Raw genomic sequence first — 23,828 nt, 5'->3', positions numbered from 1 at the left:
TAACCCCACTGTACATCACATTGACAATTAAATTAAATTTAAAAAGTAAGCTGCATGAAATAAAATTTCACTGTATTGGTATAATAAATATTATTCTTAATGTAGTAACTTTTTAAAAATAAATTCTATTTGACATCTAATTAGAATTAATTACCCCTTTTTAACAGAGGACCATCAACTTGAATGTTATCTAACTAGACAATATTTTCACAATATAATTACCAATATTTTGAAAAAAAATATTTAATACATACTCATACTAAAACTGAAAACAGTTTAATTCTATGGAAACCCATAACTTTTAAAAGTAAATAAGTTGTTAAGAGGACAGAATATATATTTGTTCTTCAAAATTCCTATGACTTATAACTACTCATATTCAAATTTTGAACATTCCATACCTGAGAGATTCAAAACAGTACCTGTTTGCATGTTATGTAATTCTACTATAGATGCAGTTTCTGCTAGAAAATAAAACTATGAAGCATCTGTAATAATTAATTCTTGAAGAGTAAGCAACTGTTTATCAGAGTAAGCTATTTTATCTAAGATCATCAATCAAGATTTATGCCATTAAGTCATCCTAGCCCAACAGTTTTAAGGGAAATTCATTCCCTTAAAATTCCTTTAATTCACATCAAGAATAGCTTATCTCTATTGTGAAAAAATACTACACCTATGCTAATGTGATGCCCTTCCTGTTCTGGAAAGAACACCACAATAATCTGGGTTGCATCATTTTTCACCCACGTATTCTTGAGATCTGAATACTTGTAAATATTATTTATATTTATTCTTTTTTAACTATCATAGATATTCTGGATGCTAAGATCAGAAGATTACAGTTCAAAGCCTACCAAGGCAGGAAGGTTCCCCAAATTCTTATCTCCAATAAACTTCACAGCAAAAGCCAGACAAAAGTGGCACTGAGGTTGAAGTGTTAGGGCACGAGCCTTGAGCATAAACAAGCTTAGAGACAGTGTCCAGGCCCAGAGTTCAAGCCCTAGTACAAACCAATAAAAAAAAAAAAACGAACCCCAAACCTAGCTTTTTTCTCATTGTATAAGGAGGCACGTAATTAAGGAAACTGATTCCTTTGTTACATACAGGTAGAAGAAATTAGATGTCACACAATTATTCTCTTTGTTGGCAACTCTGTCTACATTATTCACATTATCATTTTATACATGAATTGTTGGTATTATCTATTAACTAAGTTCTAATTATAACTCACTTGAAAGAATATTCTAGGCTTATAAAATGCAAGAATCATTTGTGAATTTGTCAATTAAACCCTCTACTTAAAAAGAATTTTGTAGTATCCTATAGAATATGAAATTACTTACATAACCAAATATTTTAAATCTAGATTATAATTTAGCTTTTGTAATCCATCATTTCTTTGGAATCCAACAGAATGATGATTACTTACTTTTTCAAATTTTGGATGGGAATCATGAGCCATTTTGCATCTAGGAATGTTCTGTAATGAAGAGAGCATTTAAAACACAACTGAGGATTATATATGATTTGCATTTCAATAAGAAAGTTGACTTCTCAAAACATAGTGACAAAAAAAGCCCAGACTTCCAACTGTGTATTTCTTTCTTGTTTGGTTTGTTTTAATAAGACTAAATTATACTACCTGGTCCAGGGAAAGTATCACTATGTAATTCCACTCTCTAATCTCTTGTCTCAGTCTGAATGCTAGAATTTTAGGCTTGTATCACATTGCCCAGCCATAGTTTCTTGGTTTATTTAATCTAGATACAGACTAGCAATTCTGAACTTCTCCCGTGATATTATCCACTAGATTGCTCAGAGTGTTCATGAACTATTTTCAAAGATGTTCTAACATTTGACATAGGATATGAACATTTTCAGATGCACCTGCAGGTGTCTCTGATTCATTCCTCCATGGATCCAATCCCTTTAATTTTGATTACATGACTCTCTTACTATCTCTGATCCTTACCTAGGTAATAGTCTCAAACTTTTTTGAAGAAAGTTCACTTGAGGACTTTCTAATATTAAAACTTATCCCTTGATTCTAGTCTTTCTCAGGACATATTTTCTATTGTTTTCTAACTTTTCTACATATTCTGAGAGTTGTTTCATTTGTGTATTTGTGTGTGCACATAATAGTGCCTCTGTATGTATGTGTATGTTTGTATGTACGTATGCAAAAGCCTTAGCTCTTATTCATCAATCTTGTTCATGACTGGTATTTAATCACCTCAGGCATTTTTCCAGTCCAGCTTTTGGCTGGTTAATTATAGATAGTGTCTCAAAGACTGCTCTGCCCAGGCTGGATGCAAACTGAACTTCCCAGACTCCTTTACATTCTTAGGTTTTATTTCTCCAGTAGTATCAACTTTTGAACTACAAACATGATTGTGAGTGTAAAGTCTAAGCTGTAGCCCAGTTTTTAATGCACGAATTCATATAAAGATAGATGAACATACATACTACATATGCTGAGTGTACAATTTTAGAAATGTAATCTTAAGATGGATGGCGGTAAGATTTCAGGATTGGGGTTCAAAGCCAGCCCAGGTAGGAAAGTCCCAGAGACTCTTTTCTCCAATTAACTATAACAAAACTGGAAGTGGCACTGTGGCTCAAGAGGTAAAGCATAAGCCTTGAGCTACATAGCAGAGGGACAGTGCCCAGGCCCAGATTTCAAGTGCCAAGACTACCACCAACAAAAAAATATATATAAGTAAAGGAAAGAAAAAGAAATGTAATTTTAGCCACCAGTTCAATGCTAGTATAATCCCTGCTCTCTCAAGATGGACATTTTTTCCAGTTAAGTCCATGCTCTTATATCTGACTTGCATTAGAGCCAGAATTATTCTTCCAGTCTACTTTCTATAAAGTTGCTTGATTTGCAAGCATGATTTAGAAAGAGAGTGGCCTCATACTTCATGGTCCATGCAGGAGTAATGCTTTCTCTATATCACTCCCACAAATCTACATACTGTACTTGGCTTTATTGTATCAATGTTGTCTTATTTGTAGCGTCTTTTATTGTTGGGAGCCAACAGTAAAGTTCAAAGGTCATCTTGACCCTTGTGCTCGCTTGAAGGCACGTACAAGGAACTGGCTTACTTGAAAGACTCCAGGTGCCCGGGATTGCTTTGCTATGTCTGCAGAGTTTGTTTTACTTTCAACCAGTTGAACTTGTCTTGTTTTAACTGCACTCTGTTTTTACTGAAATTTTCCTTGTTTTTCTGGACTATAGTAACCTTATACTACTTCTTGAACTCTAGCAGTATATATTAGGGAAAGTTAAAAGTAAAAGGTGCTGCAGTCTTGAGCTGCAGACCTCCTGACCCCAACCTTTGCCTTATGTCTTTTTTTTTCTTATCCTTGCCCCATAAATCAGTATTCCCTTTTGTTGCTGGAAGGCTCTGGCATTCATTCTATAGTGAATTGAATCATTATACTTAAACACAGGACTTCTCTTTCTCCTATTATTGCTATTGTTTCCTTTACTGTTAACTCATGTACACGGGAAAAAATGCGCAGCACATAAACTCACAAAAAGAATGATCTGAGAACCTTCTTCCCATTTAAAATCCACCTTAATTTACAGAGAACTTACAAAGTTTGAAGTCAATGTACTCATGGATAATGTATTTATAAGCAAAAAAATTTCATATTTTCCCTTTACTAAGTTGTCTCGGAAACACGTGTTACCTCAGGTACAAAGGTGTCCTTGTGTTATTTCAGTAAACCCAGAAAACATTCATTATGCCTCAGGCAACACCAGAAAACACTCATTATACCTCGGGCAACACCATCGATTGCTACTGGAAGTAACAGTTACTGGATGTGAAAACTGATCCCAAGAGAAGAATTGAATATAGAGGAATGACAAAGTTCAAGTTAATTTGTGCTTTCCTTTTTACCCTATAAGAAAAGAATTCAAGGCTTGAAAGAAATTCTGTCCCCGATTTTTCAAGTGTGTTCTATATTCATATAAAACTTTTCTGTAAACTTCTATTTGAGAGTATTACAAAAAGAAATAATGTGCCATTTGAAGGCCAGCATAGAACACAAATATAATGTTGTTTTAAAGGTGTTCTACAGCAAAGAAACAAAGACATGAAGGTTTTATTATGGATGGATATTTCACCGCTGAGATGATTCTCTTGTTGCAGGAGACAGTTATCAATTCCTTTAGTCTGGTTCTAAGTTCTCCAGAGCAATAATGATTCCAAAAAAGCAGAATCCAGTGAGTATGATCAGCAAAAGGAGGCTCTTCTCAGACTAGCACTCCTTTAAGGAGGGTCCCAAAGAAATATTTGGGATTTTTAGTTTGATTGTTTTTTTAGTTTGTGCTGGTTCTGGGGCTTGACCATGAGGCTAGACCCTGTCCCTGAACAGATGACATTCCTGCCCTCCTGCCCCAAAGCTAGTACTCTACTGCTTGAGCCAAAACTCCACTTCTGTTTTTTTTTTTTGTTTTTTTTTTTGGTGTTTAATTAGAGATAAGTGTTTGACAGACTCTCCTGCCTGGGTCGGTTTTGAACTAAGATAGTAAGAAAGCTAAGTGACATCAACTGTATAGTCTTCTCTTTTGAAACCAGAAATACTAGATGAAGTTGACTGTAAAGCTAATATTTGGCAATTTTTAAAAGAAGAGACTATGTCCAGAAAGGAAAGCTGTAACTTAAATAAGTCAGCAAAAGCAGGTGTACTGAAATATTTTGGAATTATTTTTTCTGCTAGGGAAGATTATTGATCTTGTTGTTCCTTTCAGGGAAAATTAAATTCATATTTGCACTTGGTCATGGGGCTTGAACTCTGATCCTGGGCACTGTCCCTCAGCTCTTGAGCTCAAGTTGAGCACTCTACCACTTTAGCTATTACCACTTCTGGGTTTCTGATGGTTAATTGAAAATATGAGTCTCATGGGCTTTCCTGGTGAGGCTGACTTTGAACCACAATCCTCTGGTCTCAACCTCCTGAGTAGCTAGGACTACAGGCGTGAGCCACCAGCACCTGGTTCATATTTGCATTTATGTGCACTGAATGACACTATGTAGCCAAAGAATGGAAATTTGAACCAAACGATGACATTGCAGCTTTTCAGAAAATTTGAGGTAGCAATAAATATGTCCTCCTTTTCCATGTTGTTACATTAATGACTCATGAGCTATGGGACCCTTATATTAATATCTTCTGCCATCTGTATAGGTGTTTTTATTATCAGGAAATGTTCATAGAGAAATATAAAAAGATTGAGATTTTTAGAAAGCAAAGGAGATCAAGTATGAAAGAACAGCATAGAAGGAGATACATTTATCACACAGAGATTAAGAACTAGCCTAAGAGATGTAGAATGCTAAGGGCAATGAGGATTGATAACTAGTTCTTCAATAACTAAAAATGGTTCTCTAGAGCAGTTTCTAGTATACCTTAGTTACTATCATTTTTTCCTTCGGTCTGGAGTAGTTCCTTCTCTTCTGTCACAACTGTTAATTAGCCTCTGCCTTTTTGGTGTCATGACTGACCAAAAAGATTTCTAAATCTCACTTAGACTACCCTTCTCTTTGTGATTAGCAGTGACCACACAAAATCCTGGAATCTTTGAATTTCCTGAATTAATCCTCACCTGACATCTAAGCATATTCATGGCAATAATTGCTGTAACCTAATAAACAATACTCTTTTTTCAACACAGTATCCTAATATAAGTAAAGTAAATGAATTAGGGATTATTGTCAGGTGTCAGTATGGAAGGGGCAATTATATATTCCAAGTAAGGTTTTTATATTTTGCATTTACTAGCCAAATGCTTTTTTTTTTTTGCCAGTCCAAGGGCTTAAACTCAGGGATAGGGAATTAATCCTGAGCTTTTTTTTTTTTTTCTCAAGAAAATTAGCACTCTCAAAAATTTCTCAAAAATTAGCACTCTACCACTTGAGGCACAGAACCACTTCCAGGTTTTTTTCTGAGGAGCTGAACCCAGGGTTTCATGCATGCTAGGCAATCACTGTATCATGAAGCCACATTCACAGAGCCCTAAATGACTTTTTTAAGATGGCATTACATTGTCATCCCGTAATTATGTATCATAATTTTGGCCAGGTGCTAGAAAATGATGTAGAAAACAATAAAATACGATAAGTCGAGTAAGGTTGGATGGACAATGAATAACCATCACGGTCTAGCCAGGGCACAGAGGGGCTTACCTCGTGGAGCTATTTCAACAGGCTGAGTGAGACAGCTCCTGACCCACAGCCAACCTCCAGAATGAGAGGGACACTTTGGGTACCAACAACATGGGGACTCTTGGTCACCTCCTCCAGCACCCATTCACCCATTCACTCTCTCACCTGTGAGAGTGAGAGAGAGAAAGAAAGTCAGAATTACAGTTAAGTCGGGTGCCAGTGGCTCAGAACTCTAATCCTAAATACACAGGAGGCTGAGATATGAGGATCATGGTTCATAGCCAGCCGGGCAGAAACATCTGTGAGACTTTTATCTCCAAAGAACTACAGAAAACTGGAAGTGGCACTGTGTGCTCAAGTGGTAGAGCACTAGCCTTGAGTTGAGGAGCTGGGGAACCATGTCCAGGCCTAGAGTTCAAGCCCCACAACTGACAAAAAGTATACTTCCCACCAAAAGAAGTAAACTGAATAGCACCCATTGTCCTAGGGAGCATGGTAGAGAAGTCAGGCTGAGCTTCCTGTGAATTTGACATCATAAATAGGTCATCTATCTTCTCAGAGCCTCGGTTTCCCCAGCTGGAAAACTCCACAGAATGAAGGATCCCCTTCCTTATGGGGATAGGGTAATGATGGAAGAGAGACATGTTTTGTTTCATAATCCCACAAATTGCACGATTAATAACAGGCCCCACCTGAGCCATTTCTGGGTATCTTCCTATCATATGCTCACAGAATTGCTGAGAACCTTATCTGAAGGCTGCTCCCTCTTTGCCTAGCCATGCTCCAGAGATCCCTCTGTATAAATCCCTTGGTTCCTCACAACTGTCCTGTGAGGAGACTGATGTCCGATGGTTGAGACCCTACCCAGAGCTTCACCTGTGGTGGACTAAGAGTTTAGGATAATCCATCTAAACTGATGACTGAGCATGGCGCTACATGTCTACCCTCCCAACAGAGGACCAGGCCTGGTGGATCATACCTGTCACAGATAGGAAGACCACGATCCGCCCCAGCCTGAGCATAGAGTCTCTATCTCAGAAATGCCCAAGACAGAAAGGTTGCTCTTCAGAGCCAGGGAGGGAAAACAAGCAGGGGATCATGGTGGCCCCAGAGGGGTGTCTGACCCGGGCTGGGGTGGTGTTAGGGCAGCCACTCACCTGAATTTCTGGGAGAAGCTGTTGGCTGCTGCTCCAGGTGGGGCAAGCAGCCAAGGTGGCAGCATTATGGACTCATGGGCCTAGAACAGAGAACCAATGGCAGGGACCAGGTTGGGCCTTAGGCCGGCTGGCAGCAGGCCATTGCCTGAGGTTTAAAACCCTGCACCTCCGGAAGGTGGGAGGGGGTGGGAGATAAGGGTGGGCTAGTGCATCAATATACTACTATACTCCAAAGTCACATCGAATCTCTTGCTCACCACTCAGCCACCTCTACTTCCCTCAAGTACTGGTAGTGGTGTAAACTAATAGAGGGAATCCTGGTGCTACTGGGCATCATGGAATATGGGGCATGGCCACCATTCTTTTATCCCATTGGTCAGAAAGAAACATGAAAGAATGGGGATGTGGCCAGAATCCTGTTATGCAAGCAGCATGGGCAGAGTAATGATGACAGCAGGTCCCCCAGCTCTTTTCCCATGGAACTCTGTCCAATTCAGTTGGGGACAAGAGGGCGACCTGCTTTAGTTGGATGGCTGCAAAAATAGCGGTGTATGTCCATTTGTTGCCAGTCCTGGACTTTGAACTCAGGATCTGGCACAGTCTGTGAGCTGTTTTTGCTCAAGACTGGCCCTCCACACTGGAGCCACAGGGCTTCTGGCTTTGTTGGCACTATAGTTGGACAGGGGTCTCAAGGACTTTCCTGCCTAGGGTGACTTAGACCATGATCCTCCTATCAGAGCTTGTAAGTATAAAGGAGGACTGCTGAGAGCCACTGATGCCTGCCTAACTATTGGTCTTGCTGATGTCCTTGGACAGACCGATGAGTTCCCTATCCTTGGGTTGAAGTGGTGGGAGCTGGAGCCCACAGTTGGAATCCTGGTCCTGCCACCTCCAAATGGCAGGAGATCCTAAGAAACTTCTTCCTATCCATATGATTACCAACGGAATGTGATGTATGTTATGATTGAATGAGCAGTTCTTGAATGATTATAGGATAAATTTATGCACAAATATATTATAGGACACTGATCGATTTTAGCTAATACTTTATGAGGCATTTAAAGAATCACATTAATAAAATGGAGGCATAATATTCATTATGGACCTCACATAGTATAGAGGTGCCATTTTTTCTGCCAGGCCTGGGATTTGAACTCATGGTCTGGGTAACTCTGTTGCACTGTGTAGGAAGGGGAAGCTTGCCTCTTTGAAGTCAAGAAATTCAAGTCTGCTCCTTAGGCCTGAAATCAATCACTAGAAAACATCCTATTTGTGTACATTTTAAATATATGATTTACATATATATATATATATATGTATATGTTGACACCATATTGCCTTCAGTGTAGTTTTTTGTTTTATTTATTTATTGACCATTTATTTTATTGACTATTATGGTGCACAGAACATTTATTACCTTGATTATATAGGTTATAGGTCTGCATATATATTTCACTTCATACCTGACACACAGGACATTCACAGAAAAGGAAAACCTGAATTGCCATCAGGTTCTTACTCAATGATTCATTGTTTGGGAGTGCTGGCAACTGAACTCGTGGCCTACAAGGCCAAATTAATGAGTGGGTGAGTGTCAACACAAAATCCTGGGGCAAATTGAGCGGACAGGCAGTTCCCAGGATCTAAGATCATGCCCCAGGGGTTAACAAATTAAGAATAGATTTACATGCAGATGGCAGTATGCTAATAAATATACATCCTTATAGAGTGCCAGAGATGTCTATACATTATTCAGTTATATAGACTACATTCATACCAATTCTTGGATAATTATTATACCTCCATGAAATTAATGTTATTGTTTTCATCATTCAACTATTAATGAAATCAACCAGTGTCCTGAAATTATTGCTTTCCTGTAAGTAATAATATTCTTTAATGCTTCATAAATAATAAATAAAATAAATCATCCTCCTGAAATGATGCTGTCTAATTTTATAGGAGCATCATTCATGATCAACTCATTCACCCGTGGCACTGATAACATGCCACTGTTATTCCTATGGATGGAAACCAGTTTCTTAATATTTCCTGCCATTGGTTTCAGCACGGAGATTCAAAATCCGGGCCTATGTTGCCAGGTGGGCCTATGGCTTCCCTGATACTCTGCCAGCATACAGCAATGCAACAGTGTCATTCAGACCGAGGAGGCCCAATTGACGAATGGGTCCACATGAGCACACCAGCCTGGGAGCCACGAAGGAGCTAGGATGTTCCCAGGACCTGAGATTGAGCTCCCACTGGGGGAAAGTGGGGAGCATAATATTCATCTATTCATAAGCTGAAGGTAGTATGCAAATAAGTACATATTTGTATAAAGTAGTAGAGATAGTGACCTGTGATGGAATTCAATCTGTGTGACTACTGATTCTTGGATCTTTCCTGATGTCTCCATTTCATAATGCTGATGATTATTGTCATGCTTCATCAACTCTTCTTTGGAAATAATCAATACTCCATGAGTCTTGCCCATCATTTCCTACTTGCATCATGCACGAACTACTCATTCAAGGATGAGATCGATGACATTCCATGACTCGTCATAGGTCCAGAAACGAGTATCTCAGAGTCTCCCGCCATTCCCTCTTCATAGAGGGGCTGAACTCAAGCCTCATTCCTGGAAAAGATACTTCTTATATACATTTTAAAGATACGATTCATAGGGGATTGGAAGGTGGCTCAGTGGTAGAGTGCTTGCCTTGTATTCCTGAGGCCCTGGGTTCGATTCCTCAGCACCACATTACCAAAAAGGAAAAAAGCCAGAAGTGGCACCGAGGCTCAAGTGGTAGAGCGCTAGCCTTGAGCTGAAGAGCTGAGGGACAGTGCCCAGGCCCAGATTTCAGGCTCCATGACTGGACCCCCCCCAAAAAAAATAACCAAAAAAAGATAGGATTTATACTTTGGTACAGATGTTCAGTCCATATTGTGTTTTGTGTGGTTATTCATTGTATTTCTTGTTTTAGTCATTTATTTACCATTTTGTTGACTCTGATGACACCTATACCACTTAGTACATTGTTTACATCCTATCACATAACATCTAGATTTGTAGATATGTTCTCCATCATGCCTGACACCCAGGACTCTCCCAGAAAAAGAAAACATGTGTCACACTCGGCTTCTTACATCAAGATTAAATTTTGGCAGTGCTAGGATCTGAACTCAGGGCCTAGCAGGCCCAATTCATGAATGGATGAGTTTGAGCATGGCAGCCTCTAGCCAATGAAGCTGTCAGGTGGTCCACAGGTGCTCAGATCGACCCCCAGGTTTAGCCAAAACAGTGATACATGAATAGGCAGACAGTGGTATACAAATAAATAGATATAGGTAAAGAGTGCTAGAGCCGTCTATTTATGATTGAATAACACCTACTATGTTTCTACCAACTCTTAGGTATTTATTATACTGCCATTGAAGGAATATTATTCTTTTCATGCTTAATAAACTATTACTTCAGATCAATCAGCATTCTAGGATTATTGCATCCAATCTTAGACTAGACTGATGCATGAACTACTCTTTCAATCTGTATTCCTAAGCATAGGAAAGAGTCTCTTGTGATCTCCTGTCATTGGTGCCAGGACTGGGATTTGAACCCAGGGCTTATGTTGACAAGTTGGCCTATGGCTTCACTGATAGCCCACCTGCCATCAGCAGGTCAGGTCCACTTTGCAGCCGTATCATTCAGACCCAGGATGGTCACTGTGCAAAGAAAAAAATTGTAAAAACCCAGTCCTCTGCAGCTCTCCATTTTCTTTTGTGCTTTCCATCTTTTTTTTTCTTCCTGAAAGCCCTCTGGGCCTAGGATCTCAGGATCGGATATATGTCCACAGACTGCACCCCAGCCTAGGGAGATCCAAGCTGAGATAGAGTTTCCACGAGCTGAGTTCAAGCCCCATGGTTGGCCAAAAAAAACAAGAATAAATAAAAAAAAATTAATCATTTAACTAAATTAAAAAAATAATGCCCCCAGTTTTTCAATTACTGCCAGTTTTCATTCCCAGCCTGCGATTTGAACTCAGGGTCTTGGTAAATCTGTAGAACTGTGAGGGAAGTGTTGCCACTACTTGAGTGTCAACTAAAAATGAAAAACTAAGTCACTGACATTGGTAGGGGAGGTAGTTGTGGAGATGGGAGGGAAGGGATGGTAAGGGGGAAAAAAAGGAGGAGTCAAAAATGCTCAATAGGAAATTTACTCATTTCCTTGCTCCTGTAACTGTAACCACTCCCTACAACATTTTTACAATAATAAAACGTACAAAAAAAGATTGTAGTTCTTAGAGAAGCACTTTGAGGTAAGGGAAGGATGTCTGAATAGCTCTACAAAATTCTACAGTTTTTTTTTTTTTAATGTTCAGTATGGAACTGAATAAACATAACTGCTTCCATTTAAAAAAATTAAGTCACTGTCTTGGAACTGGGGCTAGTATTTCTGCCATTGCTAGGATTGGAGCCCACCGTCCAGGTAACTTTTTTGCACCATGGGTGAAGGTGAAACTCAAAGTCTTTGAGGAAAAGAAATTCAGGCTAGAGTTCCCAGGGCCTGAATGAAGGCCCTGCAAAGGAAAAAAATATTTCTATACATGTGGAATATAAGATATATACTTACATACATATGTTAATTTCATATTATGATTTTTATTATTAATTTGGTATTTTATTTTACTTTGATTCATTAATTTATTATTGTATTTATTATTATACACATAATATTTATTAAATTTTGCACTTCTATTATAAAATTATACACAATAATTTAGGACATTAATTAATTTTTCATTAGTATTTTATTAAGTGTTGAAACATAATACATAATTAAATGGAGCATTTGTCACAGTCCTCACATGTTTAGAATCTCTCCCAAGTATGAGCTTTATCTTATCTTTGGACTTCTTCCTATTGGGATTTCTTTAGCTGGTTTGTAGTCAGAAGCCTTTTCTTGAGGATAGGGAAGTGAAGAGGAAAATTGTCAGGGTGGGGCTAAAAATATTGCTTAGTAGAAAAGAGTTCACTCAGCATGCGTGAATGCCAGGGTTTGAATCCTCAGTGCCACATACTCAGAAAAAGCCAGAAGCTGTGGAGTGGCTCAAGTGGTAGAGCACTAACCTTGAGAAAAAGAAGCTCAGAGACAGTACACAGGCCCTAAGATCAAGCCCCAGGACTGTCAGAAACAATAGGCCAGATGCCAGTGGCTCACACCTGGAACCCTAGTATCTCAGGAGGCTGAGAGCTGAAGAACACAGTTCAAAGCAGCCTAGGCAGGCAAAGCCTGTTAGACTCTTCTCTTCAGTGTACCACCAAAAGACCCCATGTGGTGCTGTGGCTCAAGTGGTGGAGTATTCGCTTTGAGCTGAAGGGCTCATGGACAGTGCCCAATCTTGAGTTTGAAACACAATTGGAAAAAATTGAGGGTTAATCAAAGTACTTTTCCTACTTGTTAATTATGAGAACATTCTTTGGAAAATGAACACTGATGTACACCAGAATTGGAGTAAGAGCTCCCGGTTTGAGTGCAGCACATCCATATGCTCAGCCTCTCAGACTCTAGCATTGTAACCTTGTGTCCTACAGGGTACTGAAAGGTCCAATTTTGAAAAGCTTAATATGCTCCCCAAGCTCTTTGTGATTATCAGTTGACTTGTATTGTCAATTTCATTACAGTTCTAAACCTAGCAGAGAACCAGTAGCTCAGGCCCATCCCCCTAGCTCAGGAAACTGAGGTCTCAGGATTCACAGGGTGAAGCCAGCCAGGTCAGGAAAGTCTGTGACACTCTGACTTCCACTTCTGAAAATTGTTCAAGATGTTCAAAAGCTTCCTATGTTTCCCTTGGTGTTGAGAAGTACTTGCACTCTAAATGTTCTTAGAGTTCTTGAGCTATAGAAGCAAGAAAGAAACATTATTGACCCATCCTGGGTTCAGATGAAGCTCTCGGGATACAAGCCCTATCCATGTTAGCAGGAAGAACTCCAGTGTAACACTGTATTTGAAGGACAGAAAACAGTTTCAAAAGCCAGGCTAGGTACAGAGACCAGGCCTATCAGATTAAGAGCAGAATGTACACACTCAACAGGGAAGTGAGCTGCAAAACCAGTTCATTCATTCCAGGCACAGGCAGCAATGGGGGGAAACCTGAAACATTTTTTAGAATTACACCAGTGTCAGGCTTTGCTCAGCCTCTTCAAACAATGACTAACCTTCCTTCCTCAGGTGAAGGGAGCCTCAGTCTATCGTTAGCTTGCCAATAGAGAGCCAGTTATGTGGGGGAGTGGGGAGGAACAGAGTAGAATAACCCTACTCTCTGGTCTTAGGGCGTGGTTTTTTGACTCATCTGTCAGATATACAGGCCCTTCTTTTAGTTCTGCCAGTCTATTCTTCTTCCTGCATTCTCCATATAATTATTGCAAATCCTCAGACCAACTAGAGGTAGGGCTGTATCTCTTCTCTCTCCAAGCACCTGAGTTAGAATCTAGTTCTGCCCTCTTGTCTCTGTGGCTACCTGAGAAGTGGAAAAGGGACAGTCTTCCTGCTCTGTGGTTGTGTGAAAGTGATGCTGGTGGCCTAGCACACTGCAGAAGTTCTCATTACTGGGAATTGTTTCCATCTTTACTTCTGACATTCAAGACCAGATTCCTCAATCATCTATCTATCTATCATCTATCTATCTATCTATCTATCTATCTATCTATCTATCTATCTATCTATCTATCTATCTATCTATCTATCTATCTATCTCTGTCTGTCTGTCTATCTATTTATCTATCTAACTTTCTATCTACCTACCTACCTACCTATGTACCTAACTAGGTATCTGTTTGCCAATATATCCTATGTGTTAGGATGTAATAAATGAAATGTTATATTGTAATAATACTAAACAAATAAGGGTACTAAACGTCATACTCACTCAAACCATGTATGTAAATAGATATCATATATGAAGATTATTTTTTCCAGTGCTAGAGCTTCAATTCAGGCCCTGGGAACTGGTCTGAATTTCTTGTCTTCAAGGATGGTGAGCCTTTCCCCTTTACCCACATTGCCACAGTATTATTCAGACCCTGAGTTCAAATCCCAGTCCTGCCAGAAAAATGGAGCAAATTCCAAGCCAAGGCCTTTTTTTTGGCCAACCATGGGGCTTGAACTCAGATCTTCGCATCTCTGACACAGCTCACCCTGGGATCCTAGGACCCAATTTCAAATCTTGGGCTTGGCAAAAAAAAAAAGTGAGAAGGATAAAATGGAGAAGTTCAAGAAGGTGGTTTTACATTTTTTTTCCTTTGCATTGCGACCATCTTGGGTCTAAATGACAAGGCCCAGAAAGTGTATATGACCTTGCATGCTGACATTTGTCTTTCTATTAGGGAAGCCATACCCCAAACCTCAACTTAGGCCTGGAGGTCAAATTCCGGGACTGCCACTAATGATTGGTGGGAGATACTAAGAAACGCATTCCAATATACATCCATTCAAATGGAATGTTAAAAAAGTAACAATTAAATTAGTAGTTAATGAGTTTACTATAAAATTATACACAACAATTATACTACATTGACTAATTTTCAATTAATACTTATTATGTATTCAATCATGATACTTAAAAACGGAAGGAATAATTTAATTGTAAATAATTGGTAGTAATATAGGATATGTAATTTCATAATATACAGACATCTTTCTCTTGTTTTATACATATACATATATACATGTTTATGTATATATATGCCAATCTACACATTTATCTGTTTATACACTTCTCACTCCTGGGTCTCAGTGGTATAGTGAAGGCTAGTACATACAAAGTCCTGAATTCGATTCCTCACTACCACATGCACATAAAATTCCAGAAGCTGTGCTGTCGCTCAAGCAGTCTAGTACTAGCTTTGAGCATAAAAGGTTAAGGGCTGTGTCTAAACACTTACTCAAACCCAGGACTGGCACCACAAAAAGATTGAATGTGGTGACTGCAACTCTATAAGGATAGGACTTCAAGTACCTCATCACAGAGCAAACCAGGAGTCTGGTGCTGACAGCTGCCATCTAACCTGATTTAGCCACAGGTATACCACTGGAACCCAGCCACGTAATCAGATGTCTGCTGGTTCGCTCACCCCTGTCATCCAAGATACTCGGGGGCTGAGATCTGACATTGGTGGGTTTAAAACCCAGCCCTGGCAGGATGTCTGTGAAACTCTGATCTGTGGCTCAAAGTGGTAGAGCTCTAGCCTTAAACAAAATCTCTTAGGGCAGTACAATCTCTGTGGCTGACCCCCCCACACACAAAAAACCCACTCCTCTGAATCATTAGATGTGAACTTTGTGCAGTTTGTGATGTGTTTCTGAAAGAATGGCAATACTGATGAAAGCACCCTAATACTAATGACAGCTTGTGGGATACAGCTATGTGATGAGTCCTTCCTGGGGTGCTGGGTCCTTCATGGGGTGCTGTGTGTTGACTCTTGCACAAGATGTTACGTGCTGAGTCCTTCACAGTGTGTAGTGTGCTGAGTCCTTCATTGGGTGCTGGGTGCTGAGTCTTTCACAGGATGCTGTGTGCTGAGTCCTGTAAAGAATGTTATGTGTTTTGTCCTCCTTCAAAGGGTGAATTCTTTCTTCCTGTCCTTGTAAGAGCTCCACAACTAAGATGATTATGCAGACAAGAATATTGAGGCTCAGATATGTCCCCATGGCAGGGACAAAATTATGTATTACTGAAAACTAATGAGTTGTCTACTGTAGACAATTGTTTGTTTTGTTTTTTTCTCAGTCATGAACCTTAAAATCAGGGCCTAATCACTGACTGTTACTTCTTGGGCTCATGGCTAGCAATCCACCACGTGGAACCAACGACCCCGTTGGAGCACAGTGCCACAGCTTAGGGTCCTATAGTCGAGGTCTGTCATCCTGCCGTCTCAGGAAGTTGAGATCTGAGGATCTCGGCTCCAAATTATCACAGACATAAAATATACCATGAGACTATTATCTCCCACTCACCACTAAGACACCTGAAGTGGAAGGTGGGTGTTTGTGGGTCATACCGGTCATCCTAGCTACACGCGAGGATGAGATCTGAGGATCATGGTTCAAAGCTAGTTTGGGCAGGAAAGTCCTTGAGACACTTAGCTCCAATGAACCACTAGAAAACCTGAAGTGACTCTTTGGCTCAAGTGGTAGAGCACAAGGTTTGAGCTGAATTGCTCAGGGACAGCACCCAGGCCCAGACTTCAACTCCTACAACTGAGAAAAACAAAAAAAGACAGAAATAAACTAACAAAAACGTAAGTAGAGGGCTAGGAATGTGCCTTGTGAGTAGAGTGCCTTGCATATATGAAACCTTGGGCTTGATTTCTCAGGGCCACATCACTAGGAAAAGACCTGAAGTAGCCCTGATTCATTTAAGAGAGGACAATCCTTGCATGAGAGAAACTAAGTACAGTACTCAGGTCCTCAGTTCAAGCTCCAGGACTAGTGTATGCACATACATACACACACACACAGAGAGAGAGAGAGAGAGAGAGAGAGAGAGAGAGAGAGAGAGAGAGAGAGAGAAGCAGAAGTGAAGCTGTGACACAAAATGGTAAAGGACTACACTTCTGCCCAGAGCTCATGGTCAGCACCCAGGCCCTGTGTTTAACCCCAAAACCCAGCCACCCAGGGCACAACTAGGAGAGGCCAAAGGTTTCAAAACCTGATGAGCTTCACCAGCCTTAGCTGACAGGAAGCTTTGTGATATCAGACATGTGCTTGGATTTCCCAAGCTTCTTTAAACCTAGGAGAGGCATCATAGGCCCATCATCGCCAGCAATGAAACATTTCATTAGGTTCAGTGCCCTAATTGTCTGCCAGAAGAACTCCTGAATTTTATTGAGCATGTATCTGAACACCAGAATATAGTCTCACAAAGGCAGGATAAGTGCACAGAACTTGGCCTGGCATGGGAGGTAGCACAAATGAAGGCTTCGTTTTAAGAGAGAGCACTGGGGATAGACATAGCTTGGAGTACAAAAAGGCCTTTTTCTCCTGACCTTCAGAGCCTGCCCACACTCTTCCTCACTATCTGACCCAGATGGATATGTTTGTTACCCAGCGGTACAGGACTGAGGCTTATTGTCTGCCTGTCCAGACAATGAGAGCGGCTTCTTCCAGCAATCCTGGGATACGGACAAACCCACAGGAAACAGTGAAGGAAGCCCCGGAACACGCACTGTCTGGAAAGAAGTCTCTGTGTTATAAACTCATTGTATTGAAAACAAATTTCCTAGCTTGGTGCCATTCATCATAGCTACTCAGGAGCTTCACCAATAGGAATACATCCATACATACACAAAGACATAGAAGTACAGGCTCTTTTTGAGGGGGCAGGTCCCGGGGTTGAACTATGAGCCTAGGTGTTGTCCCTGAGCTCCTTTTGCTCAAGGGTACTGCATTAAGCTTAAGTCACAGCCTCATTTCTGGGTTTTTCTGTGATCTCTTAGAAATAATAATGTCATGGACTTTCCTAAGCTGTTTGGATTCAAATTCAGATTCTCTACATCTCAGCCTCCTGAGGAGCGGGGATTACAGTCAGCAGCCACTGGCACATTCTTTCTTTTCTTCTTCATTTTATTAATTTTTAATTTTTTATTATTGTGAAAGTACCATACAGAGGAGTTACAATTACATGGGCAAGATAATGAGGACATTTCTTATCAAGTATTGTTGCCTGCTCCTTTGTTTCCCCATACCATCCCTTCACCTCTCCACCTCCCCATCCCACACCCCTCTATTACCCGTATCCCAACTCCCCAAACCCTCCACACCACCAAAGTTGTAAAATTCGTTTTTCGACATAATGTCTTCTACATCTAATTGTGTAATGGGTTCACCTCTAACCCTATTTAAGCAGTGTGTTTTTTTTTTCCCTTCGCCTCCACAAATTATATCAACATCAAATACAGTGAAAGCAGGGCTTATACGATGGTGGAGATACATATAAAGTAACAAAGAAATCTTCTTATAAATATGTTGGTAACAATCGCAAGTAAGAAAAAACATTTGAATCCTTATTGTGGGATTCATTTCAACTAACATCAAGTTATCTGACAGTTTCTGTTTGTCTCAGACATATATTAGTTATGACAAATAAGGGGAACCATGGGACCTATATTTCTTTGGGCCTAGCTTATTTCACTTAATATAAATTTTTCCAAGTCTTTTCATTTCCTAACAAATGGGGATGTGACACCGTGGCTTAATTGGTAGAACACTCACCTTGAGCTGAAGAGCAAAAGGACAATGACCAGTCCCAGTGTTCAAGCCCCATGGCAGACAAAAATTAAAAAATACAAATTTACTTCTTCATTTTTTCACCGTGACAATTTGACTTCTTAACATGGTCATTCCAATGGTTTGAATTTATAAGTAAATTACTCCAATGTTCTTTATAGCTGATTTCACTGAGAAGGATTTTCTCTCCTCATCTTACCATCTAGTCACAAATTTGAGGCCAAAAGTGAGAAATGAGTGTCAGAGGATTTGGGAGAAAATATCCACAGGACATGCCAGTTCTGTCAGTTAGCATTGAGCTGCAGTGAATTTACTGTCTCAGGATGTGAGGACTGAAAGCTGGAGCGATCCTCATACTGTCTGCATTGCTCCTTTTGCCTATAAAATGAACTAATAATTATGAGTGTTTTGTGTCTCCAACATTAAGTATCTAAAACACACTAGTAGCATTTTCATGTTTCCATTTTTCTGTAGTACCTCTCAAGATTTAGACTAAAGGTTTGTGTGGAGTGGCTCTCTGGCGAATCCCTGAGTAAAGCCACTTGAAGCCTCGTGAGAGATTGCCATTCAAAGCCAGCTGAGCAGGAAAGTCTGTGAGACTCTTGTCTCCAATAAACCACCACAGAAACAGAAGTGTAGCAGAGGCCCAGAGGGTAGAGCTCCAGCTTTGAGAATGAAAACCGAGCCAGAGATACAAGGCAGACCAGGCAGGAAAGCCTGGGAGTTGCTTATGTCCAATTAATGGCCAGATGGCTGGAAGTGGAGCTGTGGTGGTGGTAGAGCCTCAGCCTTGAGCAAAACAGCTCAGGAACACATAAGGCCCTGAGTTTAAGTCCTAGGATTGTCACAAAACATTCAAAAAGAGAAGGCCAAGTTTATGTATCAGTACCCTACCTACTTATGTGTGTATATATATTACCTCCCCGAGTGCAAACATACCTATGCAATGATTCTGCTTTTATTCACTGGTTTACTTTTCAGATATTGTAATTGTGCACACTGCATCATTCTCTTCATTTCAGGCCCATCGCTTTTCTCTTCCAGGTTTCCAGGCCTGTGTCCTTATATGATGCACACTTAAGCTCTCAGCAGCCTTTATTTACATTTTATTATGAGACCAATACAGGAACAGTCAAAAATCAGGCAGAGGAAGAGAAGATCAGGTTTCATAGAAGTAACTGGTATTCAGAAAATTAAACTTGCGAACTTAAAATGGTAGCATACTTACGTAAAACTACCATTAAGAAAAAGATGAGGGGGCTGGGAATGTGGATTAGTGAGAGAGTGTTTACCTAGCATGCAAAAAGCCCTGGGTTCGATTCCTCAGCAGCACATACACAGAAAAAACCAGAATTGGTGCTGTGGCTCAAGTACCAGTGAGCTGTACACAGTGCCTAGGCCTTGAGTTCAACCCAAGGACTGGAAAAGGGATAGCTAGATAGGTACGTAGGTAGGTTGGTAGGTAGGTAGGTAGGTAGAAAGAAAAAGAAAGAAAGAAAGAGAGGAGAGAGAAAAGAAAGAAAGAAAGAAAGAAAGAAAGAAAGAAAGAAAGAAAGAAAGAAAGAAAGAAAGAAAGAAAGAAAGAAAGAAAGAAAGAAAGAAAGAAAGAGAGAAAGAAAGAAAGAGAGAAAGAAAGAAAGAGAGAGGGAAAGAAAGAGAGAAAGAAAGAAAGAAAGAGAAAGAAAGAAAGAGACAAAGAAAGAAAGAAAGAGAGAAAGATGATAGAAAAAGAAAAGTTAATAGATGAATCTGGTTTTGGGCGGCAGGAAAAGAAGGGAACACTTCCCAATCATGAGGTCTTCTGTAGTGTGCCAGGAAACCAGCATCACCTTCACACAACCACAGAGCAGGGAGATGGTCTCTGGTCCACTACTCAGGTAGCCAAGAGCCCCAGAGTCACGAGGGCAGAATCAGGTGCTTGGAGACAGAAGAAGAATGACCCTGCTTCTCCTTGGACTGGGGATTTGCATTAATGATGTGGAGAATGAAGGAAGGAGAATGGATTTGCAGAGATGAAGAAGGGCCTTCAAATCTGATAGATGGAGAGTCAAAAACCCACTCCCTAAGACCAGAGAACAGGGTTTTTCTACTCTGTTCCTTCCCTCTCCTCCACTAACCTGGCTCTCTATTGCTAACTAATGATAGACTGAGTCTCCCTTCACCTGAGGGATGAAGGTTAATTAGTCCTTGTTTGAAGAAGCTGAGAAAAGCCTGACCCTGGTGTAACTGTAACAAATGTTACAGGTTGTCCCCCGTTGCTGCCTGTGCCTGGAGTGAATAAGTGTTTTTGCAGCTCAGTTCCCTGTTGTTGAGTGTGTACATTCTGCCTCCTAATCCTGCAGGTCGAGGGCTCTGCACCTAGCCTGGCCTTTGCAACTGGTTTCTGTCCTTCAAATACAGTGTTACACTGGACTTCTGCTAACAGAGCTACGTATTGCATCCTGAGAACTTCATTTGAACCCAGGATGGGTCAATGATATTTCTTTCCTACTTCTATAGCTCAAGAAATCTAAGAACATTGAGAGTGCAAGTAACTTCTTATCACCAAGGGAAACAGAGGAAACACACCTTTCAGAAGCAGAAGTCAGAGTGTCATAGACTTTCCTGCCCTGGCTGGCTTCACCCTGTGATCCTGAGACCTCAGTCTACTGAGCTAGGGTGATGGACATGAGCTATTAGTTCTCTGCTAGGTTCAGAACTGTAGTTACATTGACAATACAAGTCAACTGCTTATCAAATAGAGATGGGGAGTATATTAAGCCCTTCAACAATAGACCGTTCAGAACCCTGTAGGAACCAAGGTTATAATGCTAGAGTCTGAGATGCTGGGAATAGGGATATACTATACTTGAACCTTGAGCTCAGACTCCAATTCTGTTGTACATCAGCGTTCATTTTCCAGAAAATATTCTCATAATTAGCAAATAGGAAAAGGACTTTGATTATCCCTCACTATTTTTCCAGTTGTGTCTCTCAAATCGAAGCCTGGGCACTGTCCCTGAGCCCTTCAGCTCAAGGTGAACACTCTGCCACTAGACACACAGGGCCACATGGGGTCTTTTGGGGTTCATTGTAGGTAAGAGTCTAACAGGCTTTCCATCCCGAGGCTGTCTTCAAACTGTGGTCTTCATATCTCAGCCTCCTGAGATGGAACGATTCCATGTATGAGCCATCGGCATCTGGCCTAATGTTTTTGCCAGACCTGGGGCTTGAACTTGGACCTGGGTACTGTCTTTGAGCTCCTTTATCTCAAGCTTAGCACTCTACCACTTGAGCCATTCCACAGCTTCTGGCTTTTTCTGACTATGTGGCACTGAGGATCCAAACCCTGGCATTCATGCATGCTGAGCAAGCTCTCTACCACTAAGCCACATTCCCAGCCCCAAGCTTACAGTTTTATCCCTCAATTTGCCTATCCTCAAGAAAAGGCTTCTGAGTATAAATCATCTGAAAAAATCCCTATAGGAAGTTGTCCAAAGATAAGACAAATCTCATACTGGTGGCAGACTCTAAACACATGTTGAATGTGACAAATGGTTCAATTTAATTATGTATCATGATTCAACACTTAATAAAGTATTAATGAAAAATGAGTCAATGTCGTAAATTATTGTGTATAATTTTATAATAGATGTACAAAACAGAATAAAGATTGTGTTTATAATAATACTAAATACCATAAAAAATAAAATGTATAAATAAAAATAAATACAAAATCAATAATAATAATCATAATATGAAACAAACATACATATGTACATATATATCAAATATTACACATGTATATAAATACCATTTCCATTGCAGGGCCTTAATTCAGGCCCTGGCAACTCTAGCTTGAATTTTTTTTTCCTCAAGGACAGTGAGCTTCCCCTTCACAAATGGTGTAAAAGAGTTACCTGGACGGTGATCTCAAAACCCATCAGTAGCAGAAATATTGGCCCCAGTTCCAAGACAGTGACTTAATGTTTGTAATGGAAGCAGTTATGTTTATTCAGTTCCATACTGAACATTAAAAAAAGCAGTGTAGAATTTTGTACAATGTTCAGATACCCTTCCATTATCCCCAAAGTGCTTCTTGAGCACTTCGTTAGTTTTTGTACATTTTTTAATTGTAAAAATGTTGTACAGAGGGGTTACAGTTACATGAGCTAAGTAATGAGAACATTTCGTAGTGAGCATTGTTGCCTCTTTGTTTTCCCACTATCCCTTCCCTCCCATCTCCACAACTACCTTTCAATGCCGAGCTCAGTGACTTATTTATTTTTGGCTTGGCATTGGGTTTGAACTCAAGGACTGGCAACTCTGCACCTTCCCTCACATTGCTATGGATTTACCAGACGCTAAATTGAAATGTCAGGCTCGGAAAGAAAACTGGCAGAAATTTCAAACCAGGGAGCTTTATTTTTTTTAATTTAGTTAGTAAGTTAGTTAGTTAGTTAGCTAGTTAATTTTGCCAAACACGTGGCTTGAACTCAGGTCTTGGCAACTCTGCCTCAACTTTGATCTTCCTAGGCTGGGGTGCAGCCTCCGGATCCATAGCTGATCCTGGGACTCTAGGCCCAGTGGGCTTGCAGGAACTAAAAAAAAAAAAAGCAGAACAGCATAAAAAGTGGTGAGATGGGGTTTTTTACAATTTTTTCTTTGCACAGTCACCATCCTGGTTCTGAATGACACAGTTGCAAAGTGTGACCTAACATTGCTGATGGCTGGCAGGCAATCAAGAAAGCCATAATCCAAAATGACAACATCGGCCCTGGGTTCTAATCCTGAGTCTTACACCTACCAATGGCAGGAGATCACAAAAGACTTGTTCGTATGCAAAAGAATACCGATTGAAAGAGTAGTTCCTGCATTTGTCTAGTCTAAAATAGAGGCAATAATCCTACGATGCTAATTGATCTTAATAGTTTATTAAACATGAAAAGAATAATATTATTTCAATGGCAATATAATAAATACCTAAGAGTTGGTAGGGATGTAGTAAATGTCATTCAATCATAGATAGACGGTTCTGACACTCTTTACTAATAAATATTTATTTATTTTTGGGGGGTGGGGGTCCAGTCATGGGGCCTGAACTCTGGGCTTGGGCTCTGTCCCTCTTCTCTTCAGCTGAAGGCTAGCAATCTACCACTTGAGCCACAGTGCCACTTCCAGCTCTTTTTTCTTTTTCTTATGTGGTGCTGGGGAATCGAACCCAGG

This window comes from Dipodomys spectabilis, unplaced genomic scaffold, assembly GCF_019054845.1.
Source record: "Dipodomys spectabilis isolate Male_0828 unplaced genomic scaffold, ASM1905484v1 ptg000475l, whole genome shotgun sequence".
Lineage (NCBI taxonomy): Eukaryota > Metazoa > Chordata > Mammalia > Rodentia > Heteromyidae > Dipodomys > Dipodomys spectabilis.
The sequence above is the reverse complement of the archived record's forward strand: the minus strand, read 5'-3'. Positions refer to the sequence as shown.